The sequence below is a fragment of the Cervus elaphus genome, chromosome 1 (assembly GCF_910594005.1).
Source record: "Cervus elaphus chromosome 1, mCerEla1.1, whole genome shotgun sequence".
NCBI classification, from domain to species: Eukaryota; Metazoa; Chordata; class Mammalia; order Artiodactyla; family Cervidae; genus Cervus; species Cervus elaphus.
Genome location: NC_057815.1, coordinates 59755202 through 59763533, shown reverse-complemented (window position 1 = coordinate 59763533; position 8332 = coordinate 59755202). Strand labels below are relative to the sequence as shown.

The 8332-nt window shown below is 40.2% G+C and overlaps 1 pseudogene; it reads right to left on the bottom strand.

Moving 5' to 3' along the window:
• Positions 1-6342: 6342 nt before the first annotated feature.
• LOC122695280 lies at positions 6343-7579 on the bottom strand (annotated as a pseudogene).
• Positions 7580-8332: the final 753 nt, after the last annotated feature.

Sequence of the window (8332 nt, the reverse complement as noted above, 5' to 3'; positions counted from 1 at the left end):
GATATTGAAATACTTTAGAATCCAGGGTAAATATCCATCAATATGAATCTAGAAGAGCAAATGTAGAAAATTTACAGTGGTTGGGGATATAGAGTGGCTCCCATTTCAGAAAAACCTGAGGGATTTTCAGAATAGCCAGGAAGCATGCAAAAGGAAATTAAGTCAGAAGCTTAATTTAGAGTGTCCACCATGGAAGTGGTAGGAATGAAGTTAGGGAAGACCTCCCAGTAATGTGGGAGCAGTCGTGGATTTTTCTGGCTCTGAAAGGGATTCAGTTGCATTTTGGTACCACTCATGAATATTGAAAACTTTAGAAGAGATTACTAATTACTAAAGGTATCCCTTGGGTTTGGGGTCAGATAGGAGGGGGAAGCAGATCCAGGATTTTTGCCAGTTTGGTCAAATAGAGACTTGGAGTTGGTGTAATTTGAGATACCATTTTAGGGGAATATTTTTGAACCCTCAATATGATTATCACAGACATGTTAGAATATATGCTTTATTGAGTCCTAAAACATGTGCTGCTTCAGTTGGTCCAAGATCCGGTAATTACTAACTATATTTAGGTGTGTGGGGCTACCTAAGTAAGAAATAGTCCAGTGGTAGAATGATTTTCCAGTAGCACTAGCTACCTCACATAACATTAATGAGGGTAAATGAGATAGGTCAGTCCCACCCAGTGCTTGACCTGAAGCAGGTATTCAAATATGAATTCTTTTCTCCCCCCGCACATGATTTGTTTGAAGATGAAATGTGTCCAAACAAAAGATATCAAATATAGTGTCTTCAGCTGCAGTGTTCCTTCAGTGTTTACTTTGAACCTGAGTATTTCTGTATGAGTGGAGTTTTCTTTTTTCTTTTTGCACTCAGTGCTGGGTCTTGTATCAGCCTGTGTCGTCTCTATTGCTGTGCTGTGGAGAGATCATAGAGTCTGTGTCTGATGTACCTTAGATTCTCACAACGTGAGCACATTTTCTATATGTGATAAGATTTCAGGAAATGATAAATTAACTAGGGGGTAAAGCAATCCCATGAACTCAAAATCAAATTTACAAACAAGTTTATTTCACCACATAGCTGCTGCTTGTTACTCAGGCCACTCCCAGTGTGAGAACAGACTTTTGGTTTCATTTCTCAGTCTGATGTCAAATTCCAGAAATGTTTTTAACATAAATGTTTGTTAAGTGATTAGTAAAGGATTTGAGGAGCCCTGTGTTAGGAAGGAGAATGAAGATCAAATATACAGTTCTTATTATGAATCACAATATCACACCAGGGAAAGACACAGAGGTATCAGATCCTGCCTTCAGTGGCCTTCTTTCCCTCTCAGGGCAGTGCCCAGCTGCAAACAGTAGGGCTTTGCTTGCTGGAGGAGGTAGAAAGGAAGAGCATCCTCTTCTTCTGTGAACCCTGAATTTCTCCTATTTCTGCTGTCTGATCATACCTCCATCCTACTCACTTCAGAAAACATGGAGTTCTGCGGAAATTATCAGGTGGCATTATGCTTGCCGATGACAGGGATCTGAAAATTTGGGCTGATTTGTCCAGTTAAGAGATAGCTATTATCATTAGTCCCCACTCTTTTCTCACTACTTTCTAACTCTGTGATCTTGGATTTCATCTTTCAGTTTTCCTTTCCTCTTACCACTTTACATTGGGTTCATCAAGTGAGATAATTTCAGTGCTTTACCTGAAGTAGGGACTCAAAAATTTAATTCTTTCCATCACTTCTTCCCATTTAAATCTTGATTAAGGACCCTCCAGTGTAAATTCCATCTCAGCCTCCTGTGGGGATGTAAAACAGAGGATGGAATTCAAGGAAGCTTCCTCCACCAAGCAAAGGGGAAAACCTCTTAGACATTTCTAAAACCTCACAGACATCGTGCTGTGCTGTGCTAAGTTGTGTCCAACTCTTTGCGACCCCGTGAACTGTAGCCCATCAGGCTCCTCTGTCCATGGGGGTTCTCGAAGCAAGAATACCGGAGTGGGTTGCCATTTCCTTCTCCAAGGGATATTCCCAACCCAGGGATCGAACCCAGGTCTCCCACATTGCAGGTGGATTCTTTACTGTCTGAGCCACCAGGGAAGCCTATAATTTCCTATAATAGATGTATTGAGCACTCTAGGATCCAGGATCAGTATTCACCAATAAGGATCTGGAAGTGTCAATGTAGAGAACTTTCAGTGAATGGGGATTTAGGATGGCCCCCATAGTAGAGGATCCTGAGGAATTTTCAGAATGGCTGGGTAAAGGACAAAGGGCAATTGAGTCAGGAGACTAACTCAAAGAGTAGCCCCCAGGGTAGTGGTAGGGATGGACTTAGGGAAGCGCTTCCAGTAATATGGCAGCCACTGTGGACTTTGCTGACTCTGCAGGGGATTCACTTACATTCTGGTAACACCAGTGAATATTGAGAGCATTAGAAGAGATTGTCAATCATTAAAGGTACTCCTGGGCCTTGGGATCATATTTGAGGGAGAAACAGATCCAAGATTTTGTTAGTTTAGTCAAATAGAGATTTGGATTTGATGTAATATGAGATACAATTTTAGGGGATAATTTTTGAACCTGGTTTATTGTTTACATATGCAATTCAAGCAATTATTTGGTCTACCATGAAATGTATTCTGGGAGAGATCAAGATGGCAGAGTAGGAGGATGTGGAGCTCACTGTTAGCAATGAACACATCAGAAATTCATCTACATGTGGAATAATTCTCACTAAAATGTAGCGTTAAACTGGCTGAAAGAATCTTGTACAATCAAGGCTCTTAGAAAGATCTCATGTTATCAGGTAGGTTGGGAAGAGAAGTGATTGTGTTGGGACCTGTGCCCTTAGAATGGAACTCAGTGGAAAAGGGAGAGCCCACAGGTGGGCATCCTCTCTGGCTCATGAGGAGATTGAGTCACAGACTTGCCATCCTAGTCTCGAGGTCCTTATGCATAGGGGACAAGCCCCATTGGCTGATTGGAGAACTTTGAAGAACAGATAAAAAGGCTACAGAAACCTCAGTTCCACTCATGAACAATTCCTCTCTCAGGGTGGAGAGACATCTGCCCTAGCAGCTGCCTCACCATACTCCTCAGTCCCAATTGGAGTGAACACCCTGGCCCTGTGCATTTTACTTCACAGAGTGGCACAAACCTAGGGCTTCCAGGACCAGGGAAAATACTCCACCGTGGAATGCAGAGGCCACCCATTCCCAGGGAAGAGCGCCAGTGGGTAGGTATCAGCCAATGCTGGCCCTTACTCAGGGAGTGCCCCACAAGCAGCCCAGACTTCCGATTGCAGTGCAGCTGCCAGGATTCTCATGACTGTCTCATTGTGCACCCCTGTTCCAAGCAAACGCTCCATCCACTTACTCTACACTTTACACATGGCATTAGATCTGGGGTAGCTAGGACAGGGGAAAAGGTAACCATGGGCTGTATCTGCATGGATACACTGATGCCTCCAAAGGCAGAGCATAGGACCTCAGTAGGTGCAGAAACCCCACTTACTTCCTCATTCCCTTCCTTTGTGGCAAAGGTTCTGGAACAGGGAGACAGAAAACATAACTTTAAGGGAACAGAGCAAACACAAGACCGGCCCTAAAGACTTCCACATCAGCAACTTGGAATCAGACCCCACCCTTGAAAGGGTGGAATGGCACTGAGTAGAGAGAAGTCCCACAGGCAGAGAGGAGTTCTTATAGCCTGCAGAAAGACTGCAGGCTGTAGCTCCACCATATCTAGTCCCTCCTCTACCAAGGTGATAGCTGCCAGTGCACGCTGAGGAAAGGCAGCTGATGTCCATGTCAAATTCAGCTCCTCACCAAAGGCACTGGACACATTTAATATGTATAGAAGTTCTTCCACAAAAGAATACCCCTTCAGGACCATAGTAACTGTTTCACCTAGACTGACAGAGGCAGAGAATATTAAGCAAAAATAAGAAAGCAGAAGAACTACTCTCAAATGAAAGAGGAAGAGACAACTCCAGGAAAACAACAACAACAAAAACAACAAAATGAACAAACAATTTGCCAGATAAAGATTTCAGAAATTGGTACTAAAAATGTTAACTGAATAAGGGAAGATGATTGATTTAAATATTGATCATTTCAATAAGGAATAAAATTATATTAAAAGACCCAATCAAAAAGAGATAATTCGATATCTGAGATTAAAAAAAAACACTAAAGGAATGAATAGCAGATTAAGTGGTTCAGAAGAACACATAAATTGTCTGGAAGGTAGAGTAATGGAAATCATCTAATCAGAACAGCAGAACAAAATTCAACACATGCACCCCAATGTTCATCGCAGCACTGTTTATAATAGCCAGGACATGGAAGCAACCTAGATGCCCATCAGCAGATGAATGGATAAGGAAGCTGTGGTACATATACACCATGGAATTTTACTCAGCCGTCAAAAAGAATTCATTTGAACCAGTCCTAAAGAGATGGATGAAACTGGAGCCCCTTATACAGAGTGAAGTAACCCAGAAAGATAAAGAACATTACAGCATACTAACACATATATATGGAATTTAGAAAGATGGTAACGATAACCCTATATGCAAAACGGAAAAAGAGACACAGAAATACAGAACAGACTTTTGAACTCTGTGGGAAAAGGTGAGGGTGGGATGTTTCGAAAGAACAGCATGTATACTATCTATGGTGAAACAGATCACCAGCCCAGGTGGGATGCATGAGACAAGTGCTCCGGCCTGGTGCACTGGGAAGACCCAGAGGAATCGGGTGGAGAGGGAGATGGGAGGGGGGATCGGGATGGGGAATAAGTGTAAATCTATGGCTGATTCATATCAATGTATGACAAAACCCACTGAAATGTTGTGAAGTAATTAGCCTCCAACTAATAAAAAAATAAAAAAAAAAATAAAAAAAAAAAAACAAAATTCAAATTTTAAAAAATATAAGGAGTCTAAGAAATCTCTGGGAAACCATTAAATGTGCCAACATTCACATTATAGATGTTGCAGAAGAAGAAGAGAGAGAAGAAAATGGAAAGTGTATTTGAAGAAATTATGCCTGAAAACAACCCAAACCTGAAGAAGAAAACAGATATGCAGGTATAGAAAGCACAGAGGGTCCCAAACAAGATAAACCCAAACAGACCCACACCAAAATATATCATAATTATACTGGCAGTAATTAAAGAGAATTCTAAAGGCAGCAAGAGAAAAAGTTATATACAAGGGAACCTCTCTAAAGCTACCATCTGATTTCTCTGCAGAAACTTTGCAGGCCAGAAGCAAATGGCATGATGTATTCAAAGTGGTGTAAGGGAAAACCCTGCAACCCAGGGTACTCTATCCAGTAAGACTGTCATTTAGACTAGAAGGAGAGATAAAGAACTTAGACAAGCAAGACTAAAATAATTCCACAATAATAGACCTACCCTGAAACAAATGCTGAAGGGTCTTCTCTCAACGGAAAAGAAGTAAGAGTCAAAGGAAAAGAAAAATCCCTACAGGAAAGACAACTGTACAGTAAGGACTGAAGATCACTTCAACAAGCAGGTACACAGATTAAAAAGCAAAAAATTGGCCAAGTAGTATTCCATTTTATATGGGTACCACTCCTTCTGATGTAAGTCCGAAAGAGAAAAGCAAATATAGCAACACATATATGAGTAATTGAGAAACACTGTCCTGTTGAACCTGTTTGCAAGATAGAAATAAAGATGCAGATGTAGAGAATGGACTTGTGGACACATGCGGGGAAGGAGAGAGAGAGATGAATTAAGAGAGTAGCACGGATATACGTACATCACCAAGTGTAAAATAGAAGCGGCTGTGTAACACAGGAGGCTCAACCCAGTGCTCTCTGATGACATAGAGGGGTGGGATGTGATGAGATGACAAAATGAATTTTACAAATTCAGTGCTATCAAAGGCCAAAGCAAAATGTCTGGCCTTATTCTCAGGAAAAAGTAAAATCTGTCATAACAAAACCTGGAAATTCTTCAAAAGGCATTATACTTACCAGTTATCCATTGTGGACATATTTCCACAAGGGAATATATTTATCTTAAAATATATATATATATTTTAAGATAAATTTTTAGGGAATATAAATAACTTTAGGAAACTCCCCAATATTATGGGTTTCCATGGTGGCTCAGATAGTAAAAGATTTGTCTGCAATAGAGAGGATGTGGGTGGGAGCCACAGGAAAAAATATATATGTAAAATAAATTATTAGGGAATATAAATAGTCTTTTAGGAAACTCTCCAATATTATTAGGTTGGTGCAACATAATTGTGGTTTCAGATTGTGAATTTTAAACCATTGTAACTAGGCTCAAACACATCTTTATTAACCAAAATAGGAACCATTACAATCAACACGTTTTTGCCAATGAAAAATAAGTTTATTTGTTCCTGTGGCATAAAAATGCATGCTTTGAGTTTTGACAAACTGTTCGAAAGATTGTTCCATCTCTGCTGGTTGTGGAAGTCTTTTCTCTGCAACAAGTTGTTGAGATGCTTGGAGAAGTGGTGGTCAGTTGGGAAGAATTCAGGTGAATATTGGGCTTCCCAGGTGGCGCAGTGGTAAAGAATCTGCCTGCCAACGCAAGAGATACAGGTTTGATTCCTGGGTTGGGAAGATCCCCTGGAATAGGAAATGGCAACTCACTTCAGTATTTTTGCATGGAAAATCATATGGATAGCCCACTGCTGGGCTACAGTCCATGGGGTCACAAAGAGTTGGATACGACTGAGCACACACAGGTGAATATGGAGGATGAGGCAAAACTTTGTAGTCCAATTCATTCAACATTTGAAGTGCTGGCTGTGTGACATGCAGTTGGGCATTGTCTTGGAGAAGAATTGGGCCCTTTCTATTGGCCAATGTTGGCTGCAGACATTGAGGTTTTCAGTTTTTCGGTGTATCTCATCAATTTACTGAGCATGCTTCTCAGATTTACTAATGGTTTCACTAGGATTCAGAAACCTGTCATGGATCAGACCAGCAGCAGACCACCAAACAGTGACCATGACCTTTTTCTGGTGCAGGTTTGGCTTTGGGAAGTGCTTTGGACCTTCTTCTCAGTCTGACCACTGAGCTGGTCATCATTGGTTGTTGTATAAAATCCACTTTTCATTGCACACCACAATCTGATTGAGAAATGGTTTGTTGTTATTGTGTAGAATAAGAGAAGATGACACTTCACAACAATGATTTTTTAAGATTTTGGTCAGCTTATGGGGCACCCATTTATCAAGCTTTTTCACCTTTCTAATTTGCTTCAAATGCCAGTCAACTATAGAATGGTCGATGTTAAGTTCTTTAGCAACTTCCTGCGTAGTTGTAAGAGGATCAGCTTTGATGATGGTCCTCAATTGGTCATTGCCAACTTCCAGTGGCCACCCACTACTCTCCTCAACTTCAAAGCTCTTGTCTCCTTTGCAAAACTTCTTGAAATACTGCTGCACTGTGCATTTGTTAGCAGTTCCTGGGCCAAATACGTTGATGTTGCAAGTTGTCTCCACTGCTTTACAACCCATTTGAATTCATATAAGAAAATTGCTAGAATTTGCTTTTTGTCTAATATAATTTTCATAGTCTAAAATAAATATAAAATACACAGAAAGTAATGTCATTTGCAAAATAACATAAAGTGAGAAATGCACTTTAAAATGATGTGCCAAAAAGACAGAAATATAGATCAATGGAACAAAATAGAAAGCCCAGAGATCAATCCACGCACCTATGGACACCTTATCTTTGACAAAAGAGGCAAGAATATACAATGGAGAAAAGACAATCTCTTTAACAAGTGGTGCTGGGAAAAGTGGTCAACCACTTGTAAAAGAATGAAACTAGAACACTTTCTAATACCATACACAAAAATAAACTCAAAATGAATTAAAGATCTAAACGTAAAACTAGAAACTATAAAATTCCTAGAGGAAAACATAGACAAAACACTCTCCGACATAAATCACAGCAGAATCCTCTATGACCCACCTCCCAGAATATTGGAAATAAAAGCAAAAATAAACAAATGGGACCTAATTAAACTTAAAAGCTTCTGCACAACAAAGGAAACTATAAGCAAGGTGAAAAGACAGCCTTCAGAATGGGAGAAAATAATAGCAAATGAAGAAACAGACAAAGGATTAATCTCAAAAATATACAAGCAACTCCTGCAGCTCAATTCCAGAAAAATAAATGACCCAGTCAAAAGGTGGGCCAAAGAACTAAACAGACATTTCTCCAAAGAAGACATACAGATGGCTAACAAACACATGAAAAGATGCTCAACATCACTCATTATCAGAGAAATGCAAATCAAAACCACAATGAGGTACCA